This window comes from Pseudophryne corroboree, chromosome 4, assembly GCF_028390025.1.
Source record: "Pseudophryne corroboree isolate aPseCor3 chromosome 4, aPseCor3.hap2, whole genome shotgun sequence".
Classification (NCBI taxonomy): domain Eukaryota; kingdom Metazoa; phylum Chordata; class Amphibia; order Anura; family Myobatrachidae; genus Pseudophryne; species Pseudophryne corroboree.
Genome location: NC_086447.1, coordinates 478,667,870 through 478,680,207, shown reverse-complemented (window position 1 = coordinate 478,680,207; position 12,338 = coordinate 478,667,870). Strand labels below are relative to the sequence as shown.

At 42.3% G+C, this 12,338-nt stretch overlaps 1 pseudogene; it reads left to right on the top strand.

The window, feature by feature from the left end:
• Positions 1-315: 315 nt before the first annotated feature.
• LOC134912102 (5S ribosomal RNA) lies at positions 316-434 on the top strand (annotated as a pseudogene).
• The last annotated feature ends 11,904 nt before the right edge of the window (positions 435-12,338 follow it).

The following is a 12,338-nucleotide window of genomic DNA, read 5'->3' as shown; positions in this document are numbered from 1 at the left end:
GTGATAGATAATACATCACATATTTTTTACAGCCTATAGGAATCTATCTCATAGGATCTCCATAACTGTGTATTTTCTTTTCTTCTCTTATCTACTTTCATGGACTCATAGGATCTCCATAACGGTGTATTTTCTTTTCTTCTCTTATCTACTTTCATGGACTCTCACCATTGATTCAGGGGTTCACCCCTGTCTAACATTGGCAGCAGATCCATTCTGGTCCTTTACAGTGGCTTTATACTGTCACCACTCATTCTATAATATTCGTGAACTCTCATCAGTGATTCCAAAGCCTCAGAGCGCCGTTCATAGTCTCTCTACTATCATACCACACTGGAAACGCCTGAATCCATTCGATCTTGGAAGCTAATCAGTGTTGGGCTGGGTCAGTACTCAAGTGGGTGACCGCTGAGAAAGACTCAGTGTAGTAGAGTACAAATTGGACCCACATGCTTAGTGTCTAACACTGACAGCAGATTCACCCTGTTATCTTCCTTCACCCTTTTCTCTCGCTATTTTTTTAGCCATATAATCATAATATTCAGAATCACAACTATTACTTAGACTAATAGTTTATCACCATCTTGCACAGGCACATGACATAAGCATTTTACAACTCTGCACGAAATAAAGATCTCTTCGTGAACTTTCATAACTTACTTAGGTAAATTCCATTACCTAGACTATTAGGTCGTTACTACCCCACACAGGCGCAGGATAGAGACCCATCCGTAAATTATTGAAATTTATCTAGGTAAATTCCTAAACAAACATTCTTGATTTAACCTAGACAGCCGCAAATCGTTATTTAATATTTGTATTAATTTTGTTATCTTTCTATCCGACTACTGAGAATTTTATGTGATATCAATAAAAGTTGATTTTATTATAAATCTATTTTCAATATTCTTATACTGTCTTAAAGTCAAGAGTCCACCCACACAAGAGTCTTCTTTTCTCCTGTATATTGTTTTATGGATTAAAAGCAGGTACCATGAACTGCTGCATTGGCACATGTGGTCCCACAGGAGGCGTCAATTTAGTTACAAGTGTGTTTAACAGCATGGAAAAGGTAGCCCAAGGTGGGTCATTTGTTGCCCCTGGTGCTACAGACCCACTGGAGGGTAAGGAACCCCCTGAACCTGAACTCTCTGCTGCCAAATTTTCCTCCAAAATGTCTGCGGCATCACCATCATGTAATGTGGGAGAAGCCCCAGCTCCATTGCGTCGTGTAGATGACATAACAAGAAGCACAATATTGGGCAACCTGGTACAATTCCTAGCAGCGATATACCTAGCAAGAACTCCCAATGAAGTGTGACTGTGTCAGCACAAACCAGGAATCCAAGAGCTATATGGTGACTATATATCACAAGGAAAAATACACAGCAAGTATATCTTGTGAAAAACCTATATTATACAGAAAACCTGATACACTTAGCCCCCTCTGGTTATGGAGTATAGGAGTAGCACGCTGAGTGAAATACCCGATATGGCAGCCACGCAGCAGCTACATGCACACACACATATATAGTCACAAGCGTACCATGCAGAAATTATATACCATAAAACTGCACTGGACTAGCAATACAAAGCAATACACAGTATAGCTATATATGTTCACAATAGATATAACAAAGCACAGTAGATACTGGATGCATATCACAGGGTGTTTGTACCCCACAACCCTGAATGTATGCACTCTTTCTTAACTAACACTGTCCCAGTGACAGGTAGAATACTTAAGTGTCCTGTAAAATGCACAGCGCTGGCGATCAGGCGGCTTGACAGAGGAGGATTTGCCCCAGCAGTCTCAGGAACATCTCAGCTCCGTTGTGATGGCTGCTGACAGGGAGTGAGGGAGATATATGCAGCTCCAGTGCAGGAACATTCACTGAAATGGTGCCCTGGGGCTGGGGGAGGGGCTACAGGCTAGGCCTTCTCCCCCTGCTGGCTTCCCCACCGGGCGCTGCGGGCTATTAAAAATGGGGTTTTATTAGAGGAAAAAACCCCACCTGTGCCCAGTACCCGGTGACTAGTGGAGCGGCTGCCCAGTAACAGTGTCCACGCCAGCGCGCGCGGCCCGCCTCCCAAGGCCACGCCGGATCGCGGTTAACAGTGGCCAAAGAGACCCCTTACCTCCCCTTGTACCTGCGGCCATGCGATCCTGGAGGGCAGCGGCGGGTGTGTGGGACTAACAAGAAGGACACCGGAGCCTCCGCTGTAGTAACCTGGCAACCAAGGCGCGGGAGTATACAGCGCCGCTGGGGGAGTGATGGAGCTGCAGCACAGTATGTCTTATGACATACATAAAAGCTGCAGCCCTTAAAGTCTTGAAAGTTTTCTTTCTTCTTTTCTTCAATTTAAGCTATAATATGGGCTGCAAAGGCAGCCCCCCTGTTGATTGCCTGCTTATTGCATGGCACCAACTTACAAACTGAGCTCCTGTGCACGAAGGCGGGGTTGTAGAGGAGGCGGCACTGTGCATCTTGGGAACAGTCAAAGCTTTGAGCCTGTTGGTGCCTCGGATCAAGATCCTACTCTACACCCCGATGTTAATCCTTGTGGAGCCCAGAGTACCCTGCAGCAGAAAGGTGAGGTTTCTTTCTGATACAAAACGTTATTAGACCTCACTCCCGCTTTTTAATCCAGGGGCCAAGTCCATTGGGAATTAGATATTGGGTGTGTTCTACATGACTCTCAATGGCAAAATTTTCTGTCATCTTATAAAATTTTTAAATGTCTGAACCACTCCGAGATGGACGTCAAATTATTGCATAGGCTGTACCTTACACCTGACAGGTTGCATACGATTTGGCCTGCATGTTCAAAGTTTTGTTGGCGCCTATGCGGAGAAGTGGGCCACCTCTTCCATGTTTTCTGGTCTTGTCCCCTTACTAAGGTATTTTGGGATGAGATATTTGTGTTAATTAATAAGGTTCTTGATCTCTCCATATCCCCCTTATAGCCTTATTAAAAGTGTATCCACGTTCAGTAGGTTCTCACTTACACTATGTTCTAGGACACATTTATATTGCGGCCCACACGGCCCTAGCCCAGAACTGGAAACAACTAGTGATGTGCACCGGAAATTTTTCGAGTTTTGTGTTTTGGTTTTGGATTCGGTTCCGCGGCCGTGTTTTGGATTCGGACGCGTTTTGGCAAAATCTCCCTGAAATTTTTTTGTCGGATTCGGGTGTGTTTTGGATTCGGGTGTTTTTTTACAAAAACCCCTCAAAAACAGCTTAAATCATAGAATTTGGGGGTCATTTTGATCCCATAGTATTATTAACCTCAATAACCATAATTTCCACTCATTTCCAGTCTATTCTGAACACCTCACACCTCACAATATTATTTTTAGTCCTAAAATTTGCACCGAGGTCGCTGAATGACTAAGCTAAGCGACCCAAGTGGCCGACACAAACACCTGGCCCATCTAGAAGTGGCACTACAGTATCAGACAGGATGGCAGATTTAAAAAATAGTCCCCAAACAGCACATGATGCAAAGAAAAAAAGAGGTGCCCCAAGGTCGCTGGATGGCTAATCTAAGCGACCTAAGTGACCGACACAAACACCTGGCCCATCTAGGAGTGGCACTGCAGTGTCAGACAGGATGGCAGATTTAAAAAATAGTCCCCAAACAGCACATCATGCAAAGGAAAAAAAAGAGGTGCACCAAGGTCGCTGAATGACTAAGCTAAGCGACCCAAGTGGCCGACACAAACACCTGGCCCATCTAGGAGTGGCACTGCAGTGTCAGACAGGATGGCAGATTTTAAAAATAGCCCCCAAACAGCACATGATGCAAAGAAAAAAAGAGCTGCACCAAGGTCGCTGGATGGCTAAGCTAAGCGACCCAAGTGGCCAACACAAACACCTGGCCCATCTAGAAGTGGCACTACAGTATCAGACAGGATGGCAGATTTTAAAAATAGTCCCCAAACAGCACATGATGCAAAGAAAAAAAGAGCTGCACCAAGGTCGCTGGATGGCTAATCTAAGCGACCTAAGTGACCGACACAAACACCTGGCCCATCTAGGAGTGGCACTGCAGTGTCAGACAGGATGGCAGATTTAAAAAATAGTCCCCAAACAGCACATCATGCAAAGGAAAAAAAAGAGGTGCACCAAGGTCGCTGAATGACTAAGCTAAGCGACCCAAGTGGCCGACACAAACACCTGGCCCATCTAGGAGTGGCACTGCAGTGTCAGACAGGATGGCAGATTTTAAAAATAGCCCCCAAACAGCACATGATGCAAAGAAAAAAAGAGCTGCACCAAGGTCGCTGGATGGCTAAGCTAAGCGACCCAAGTGGCCAACACAAACACCTGGCCCATCTAGGAATGGCACTGCAGTGTCAGACAGGATGGCAGATTTTAAAAATAGTCCCCAAACAGTACATGATGCAAAGAAAAAAAGAGCTGCACCAAGGTCGCTGGATGGCTAAGCTAAGCGACCCAAGTGGCCGACACAAACACCTGGCCCATCTAGGAGTGGCACTGCAGTGTCAGACAGGATGGCACTTCAAAAAATAGTCCCCAAACAGCACATGATGCAAAGATAAAATAAAGAAAAAAGAGGTGCAAGATGGAATTGTCCTTGGGCCCTCCCACCCACCCTTATATTGTATAAACAGGACATGCACACTTTAACAAACCCATCATTTCAGCGACAGGGTCTGCCACACGACTGTGACTGAAATGACTGGTTGGTTTGGGCCCCCACCAAAAAAGAAGCAATCAACCTCTCCTTGCACAAACTGGCTCTACAGAGGCAAGATGTCTACCTCCTCCTCATCCTCCAATTCCTCACCCCTTTCACTGTGTACATCCCCCTCCTCACAGATTATTAATTCGTCCCCACTGGAATCCACCATCTCAGGTCCCTGTGTACTTTCTGGAGGCAATTGCTGGTGAATGTCTCGACGGAGGAATTGATTATAATTCATTTTTATGAACATCATCTTCTCCACATTTTCTGGAAGTAACCTTGTACGCCAATTGCTGACAAGGTGAGCGGCTGCACTAAACACTCTTTCGGAGTACACACTGGAGGGGGGGCAACTTAGGTAAAATAAAGCCAGTTTCTGCAAGGGCCTCCAAATTGCCTCTTTTTCCTGCCAGTATACGTACGGACTGTCTGACGTGCCTACTTGGATGCGGTCACTCATATAATCCTCCACCATTCTTTCAATGGTGACAGAATCATATGCAGTGACAGTAGACGACATGTCAGTAATCGTTGGCAGTTCCTACAGTCCGGACCAGATGTCAGCACTCGCTCCAGACTGCCCTGCATCACCGCCAGCGGGTGGGCTCGGAATTCTTAGCCTTTTCCTCGCAGCCCCAGTTGTTGGAGAATGTGAAGGAGGAGCTGTTGACGGGTCACGTTCCGCTTGACTTGACAAGTGTCTCACCAGCAGGTCTTTGAACCTCTGCAGACTTGTGTCTGCCGGAAAGAGAGATACAACGTAGGTTTTAAATCTAGGATCGAGCACGGTGGCCAAAATGTAGTGCTCTGATTTCAACAGATTGACCACCCGTGAATCCTGGTTAAGCGAATTAAGGGCTCCATCCACAAGTCCCACATGCCTAGTGGAATCGCTCTGTTTTAGCTCCTCCTTCAATCTCTCCAGCTTTTTCTGCAAAAGCCTGATGAGGGGAATGACCTGACTCAGGCTGGCAGTGTCTGAACTGACTTCACGTGTGGCAAGTTCAAAGGGTTACAGAACCTTGCACAACGTTGAAATCATTCTCCACTGCGCTTGAGTCAAGTGCATTCCCCCTCCTTTGCCTATATCGTAGGTAGCTGTATAGGCTTGAATGGCCTTTTGCTGCTCCTCCATCCTCTGAAGCATATAGAGGGTTGAATTCCACCTCGTTACCACCTCTTGCTTCATATGATGGCAGGGTAGGTTCAGGAGTGTTTGCTGGTGCTCCAGTCTTCGGCACGCGGTGGCTGAATGCCAAAAGTGGCCCGCAATTTAGCACATTGAACGTAGATATTTTCAGCACACTGAGCACAGATATTTGCAAGCACACTGAGCACAGATATTTGCAGCACACTGAGCACAGATATTTGCAGCACACTGAGCACAGATATTTGCAGCACACTGAACACAGAAACTGAGAGAACGCTGCACGTCCTCTCCCTATCATCTCCAATGCACAAGTGAAAATGGCGGTGACGCGCGGCTCCTTATATAGAATACGAATCTCGCGAGAATCTGACAGCGGGATGATGACGTTCGGGCGCTCTCGGGTTAACCGAGCAAGGCGGGAGGATCCGAGTCTGCCTCGGAACCGTGTAAAATGGGTGAAGTTCGGGGGGGTTCAGATTCCGAGAAACCGAACCCGCTCATCACTAGAAACAACCACCCCCTCTACTGAAAGTTATCCACAAAATCCAGCTACATTCTCTAATGGAAACTGAATACATCCCTTAATTTTTTTCCACTAACTCTCCCTATGTCCGTTGAATGCCTTGGCATGTTTACTTAACGGATGGCGAGGGCACAAAATTGATTGCGCATACCTCCTGCTTGGACACATGCCCGCCTAGCCCATATGACAATAGGGATCCTTCCCAGCCTTAATTCTAGGATTGACTCATTCTCACTAGCGTTATATTTTTACTGTTGCTTTTTATTTTTTATTGTATCAGGTTTTGCACATTCATTGATGTATGTATGTATGTATGTATGTGTGATTGGTATTGAATAGTATGTACTTCCTTTATTATTATTGTCTCATTAAATTGTATGATGATCCCCCCCACCCTTTTTCTTTTGTACCCCATGTTTTGCAAAACTAAAAAATTCTTAATTAAAATTATTAATGTTAAAAAAAAACCCAGGACAGGAAGTACCTTCTACTACAGGGGGCGGATTCAGCAATTCCTTTTGCTATTACTTTATGGCCTGTAAAACAACGCATTATATTCAGTGCACATTATTATAATAATACCCATGTTTCAATAAAATGTATACTAAAATCTGTACATGGCTTCAAACAATTAAAGAGACTCTAAAAAATTTAATGTGTTCTACCTCCGGAGCGCACAGCGCTGCTGCCGGAAGTGGTTGATGTCCTAGTGTTCACTCTAGGCTGTTTTAGCAGGGCGCCGCGCCCTGCCCATTTTTTAACAGGCAAAACCCGCCCTGCCCCTTTTGCGGCACCCTGCTAGAACAGCCGCCCGCTTCTTGCCCTCCCAGCGTGTAAAGATGCCGTGCGCATGCGCGCGGCATCCATTCATGCATTGGGAGAGAGCTGGGGGAAGCCCAGCACCGACGGAGGTGCTGGGCACGCCCCCAAAAGTGACATCGCCGGCCACAGACGCCCTCTATAGTAGCGTCTGTGGGCCGCACCGCCCACTAAAATGACATAGGCGTGGTCACGCCCCCGATTTTGCGTGGCCGCGCCCCCATTTCGGCGCGCGCACATATGCCCCCAGAGTCCGGCGCCATGCCCCTTTTCACTTCTAGAGTGAACACTATGTCCCCTGTACTTCTTGCTTCCGCGGTGATGACGTATATCGGGGGAACCCATGTGATGCAGATGTGTTTGCAATATGGTCCACCTACAGTGAGTGTGCACGTACTGCATTCCGCTGCGTTCCACCGTGGTTCTTCTTTTACGGGCATGCACGGCAAAGAAATGTGCCACTATTATGCTTAATGGGATACAGTATTGTTTAAATATAAATAGAGATCTGGGCTTTGACTAGGCCACTCCAACACATTTAAATGTTTCCCCTTAAACCACTCGAGTGTTGCTTTAGCAGTATGCTTCAGGTCATTGTCCTGCTGGAAGGTGAGCCTCTGTCCCAGTCTCAAATCACAGGCAGACTGAAACAGGTTTTGCTCAAGAATATCCCTGTATTTAGCACCATCCATCTTTCCCTCGACTCGAAACAGTTTACCAGTCCATGCTGCTGAAAACATCCCCACAGCATGATGCTGCCACCACCATGTTTCACCGTGAGGATGGTGTTCTGGGGTGATGGGATGTGTTGGGTTTGCGCCAGACATAGCATTTTCCTTGGTGGCCGAAAAGTTACATTTTAGTCTCATCTGAACAGAGCACCTTCCTCCACACATTTGGGGAGTCGTCCACATGTCTTTTGGAAAACTCAAAACATGCTTTCTTATTTTTAACACTAAGTAATGTCATTTTTTCTGGCCACTCTTCCATAAAGCCCAGTGGAGTGTACGGCTTATTGTGGTCACATGAGCAGTCTCTGCTGTGGAACTCTGCAGCTCCTTCAGGGTTACCTTTGGTCTCTGTGCTGCCTCTCTGATTAATGCCCTCCTTGCCCGGTCTGTGAGTTTTGGTGGCCGGCCCTTTCTTGGCAGGTTTGTTGTGCTACCACGTTCTTTCCATTTGAAGACAATGGATTTGATGGTGCTCTGGGGTATCATCAAAGATTTGAATATTGGATAACCCTGACTTGTACTTCTCAACAACTTTGTCCGTGACTTGTTTGGAGAGCTCCTTGGTCTTCATGGTGTGATGCCTCTTGCTTAGTGGTGTTGCAACCTCTGGGACCTTTTAGAAAAGATATGTTAATACTGACAGATCATGTGACGCTTAGATTGCACACAGGTGTACTTCATTTCACTAATTATGTGACTACTGAAGGTAACTGGTTGCACCAGAACTTTTGAGGGGCTTCATAGCAAAGGGGGTGAATATATATGCACATGCCAATTTTCTAATTTTTATTTATAAAAATTATTTTTTATATACATTTTTCTCATTTCACTTCACCAATTTAATCTATTTTGTGCAGATCCATCACATAAAATTCAGATAATTTTTTTTTTAAGTTACAGGTTGTAATGTAACAAAATAGGTAAAAAGCCAAGGGGAGTGAATACTTTAGCAAGGCATTGTATATGTGACGTACTGTATATATGGAGGAATTTTATAAAACATGTTAGTCAACTACTTGCAATAAAAGGATTTATTGAAACACTAGTATTTCACATTTTTAAGACACCTGTTTTGTAAAAAACACTTTGTCTCAAAATCTAAGTTTAAAACCCCCAGCCGGGTATAACATGCTCATATTAAAAATGGTATGCATTTCTGCTCTGGCCAGCCTTGCTTCTGTATCGTTCTTTTTCCAATAATTTTTTTCATTATCTGTATCCCACAAAAAATCCTAATTCCAAGGGATTACAATTGTGTATTTCTTTAAAGTGTGCAGATACATTATGAGTTATAAGTCTTTTCTCTATATTTCGGATATGCTCAGACATCCTTTCCTTTAATTTTCTGGTGGTCCTACTGATGTACTGATTATCACATGAGCATTGTAAAAGATATATTACATTTTTACTATGGCATGTAATGAATTGTTTTATTTCAAACTCTTTCTGTGTGTGGTTGGAGGTATACTTGCTATTTTTTGTTGTTATTCTTTTACAATTCCTGCACATAACACTGTTACCACACCTATAGAAACCTTTGGAGAGAACTTGTCCTGAAGATTCCATTTTATTAACTACACTTTTTACCATGTGAGTTTTTTAGATTATTTGCTCTATGGTAGATAAACCTGGGTTTCTCTTGTAATGTATTTTTGAAAGCAGGATCTTTCAGTAATATTGCCCAGTGTTTCTTTATTATGGATTCTACCTGCTTATTTTGGCTACTATATTTTGTGATAAATGGGATATTTACAGCAATTTCATCTCCATTTGTTTTTTCTTCTGGTTTAATAGTTTGGCATTATCACATTCAGCATACTTCTGGAAACTTCCACCTTTGACTAGAAATTGTTTTTGAGATTTCCACCTTGTACCTGATAGTATTCTATTTTGGAACAGTTCCTTCTAACTATGTGAAACTAGCTGTTCGGGACCGAAACTAGCCAGTTTCAATGGGGGTTACTGTTATAAGGAATAAAGGAATTGCAATCTGTTGGTTTTAGATATGTTTTAGTTTTGATCCTATTCTCGTCTATAAAAATTAGTAAATCCTAAAAATGTATAGATGTATTGCTTGTTTTAAATGTGAAATGTATATTCTTATCATTTGAATTAAGGTATTTTCAAAATTCATCCAAACATGATTGATCCCCCTTCCAAACAAAAAAGATATCAATATATCTTGTCCTAGTCACCAGGTTCACTCAAAAGCTACGTCCTCTGTATACAGAATTGTTCTCCCAGTGGGCCATGAACAGATTCGCATAGCTAGGGGCAAACCTGGTGCCCACTGCTGTACCATTCAACTGTAGATAATAGGAGTCAATGTACCAAAAAAAAATTTTTTTAGTATAAGTTCAATACCCTCTAATACAAAATTCTGTATTTCTATTGATCTTTCATTCTGGATAAGAACTGGGATACTGCTTCTAAATCATTTTTTTTATATTATACTCATAAAGACATTGTAAGGAGCACCACAAAGGGCTTTATCAGGTCTTCCATTATTTTTTATCTCATGGAAGTGTCATATGAGCGTCATGGGTATGTCGGACAATGTCAAAGCTCATTTCTTTCCCAAAGAGACTAGTGAGTTTACTATTACAAGCACCTCCACCAAACCATTTATAGACAGTAATATTAGATACGGCTTACTTGGGAAACCCCAAACACACTAATATATGTATTCTAATTATTACATAAAAGCTTTATGTACAATACAAATAATGTTGTATTGCATAGATGTAAATGTGCAGTATAATCACATACTCCATAGCTGAAACAATTTCTGAGCATGTTTATTTCCTTTGTCCAGGTTTTCTTCTTCTCCAAGATGCAACAGACATGTCATTAATATATTTAACAACTAAGTTCAACAGCAAAAACCCTGTCTTATACAATTACCTAATACATATTACATGTTTATTACCGTAGTCATTGGTAGTACTGAAGCATAAGGGTAAAATTAACACAGAACTCACTCTATACACACTTATATTGTTATCGCCCTTTGTATTTCAGTGCTATCCAATGTCAATACAACTTCATTTTAAAGTTATCAATAAGAATTTAATAATATAGTTAAGTAGCTCTTACTTTAAGCTAGGATAATATACTTGCATATATTAGAAACTAACCACCGCTGTAACATAGTAAACTCTATATACTTGCATTAACATAAAATTGTAGCCTGTAAACTTGGGTACAATATTTGCGATACTCCTCCATATTGTAGTCAGTGAGATATATATATATATATATATATATATATATAAAAAATATATATATATATATATATATATACACACACACACACACACACACACATACACACGCACACACACACACACACACACACACACACACACACACACACACACACACACACACACACACACACACAGAGATAGCTTGCATATTCCCCCAAAGTGGCAGAAATAGGAACCAGGTGACACCGATTTTATTTTTTTTCAATAAGAAATAATGTGTTTGAACAATTATTAGTGGACCTTGCTGGCAATGTTCTCTATGTACCCAAACTGGCTCTACATAGGCAAGATGTTGTCATCATCATCCGATTCCTGAAACACATCAGTGTGTACATTATCTTCTTCACACACTACAGGTTGAGTATCCCATATCCAATATTCCGAAATATGGAATATTTCGAAATACAGAATTTTTTGAGCGAGAGTGAAATAGTAAAAACTTTGTTTTCTGATGGCTCACTGTACACAAACTTTGTTTAATACACAAAGTTATTAAAAATATTGTATTAAATGACCTCCAGGCTGTGTGTATAAGGTGTATATGAAACATAAATGAATTGTGTGAATGTACACACACTTTGTTTAATGCACAAAGTTATTTAAAATATTGGCTAAAATGACCTTCAGGCTGTGTGTATAAGGTGTATATGAAACATAAATGCATTCTGTGCTTAGACTTAGGTCCCATCGCCATGATATCTCATTATGGTATGCAATTATTCCAAAATACGGAAAAATCCGATATCCAAAATACTTCTGGTCCCAAGCATTTTGGATAAGGGATACTCAACCTGTATTAATTTGTTCCTGCTGGAATCCACCATTACATTTTTGGAAATAATTGCAGATAACGGTCATCCTCATGGAATTTGTAATTCATTTTGATGAACATCATATTTTCCACATTTTGGAGAAGTAACCTCCTATGCCGGCTTGCTGAGAAGGTTCCCAGCTGTGCTGAAAACTATTTCTGAGTACACACTGGAGGGTGGGCAACCTAAGTTAAGCAAAGCCAGTTTGTGCAAGGGTCTCCAAATTGCCTTTTTTCCTGCCAGTAGTGAAATGGACTATCTGACATGCCTATTTGGATGCTATCACTGAAATAATCATCAATCATGAATATTACACTG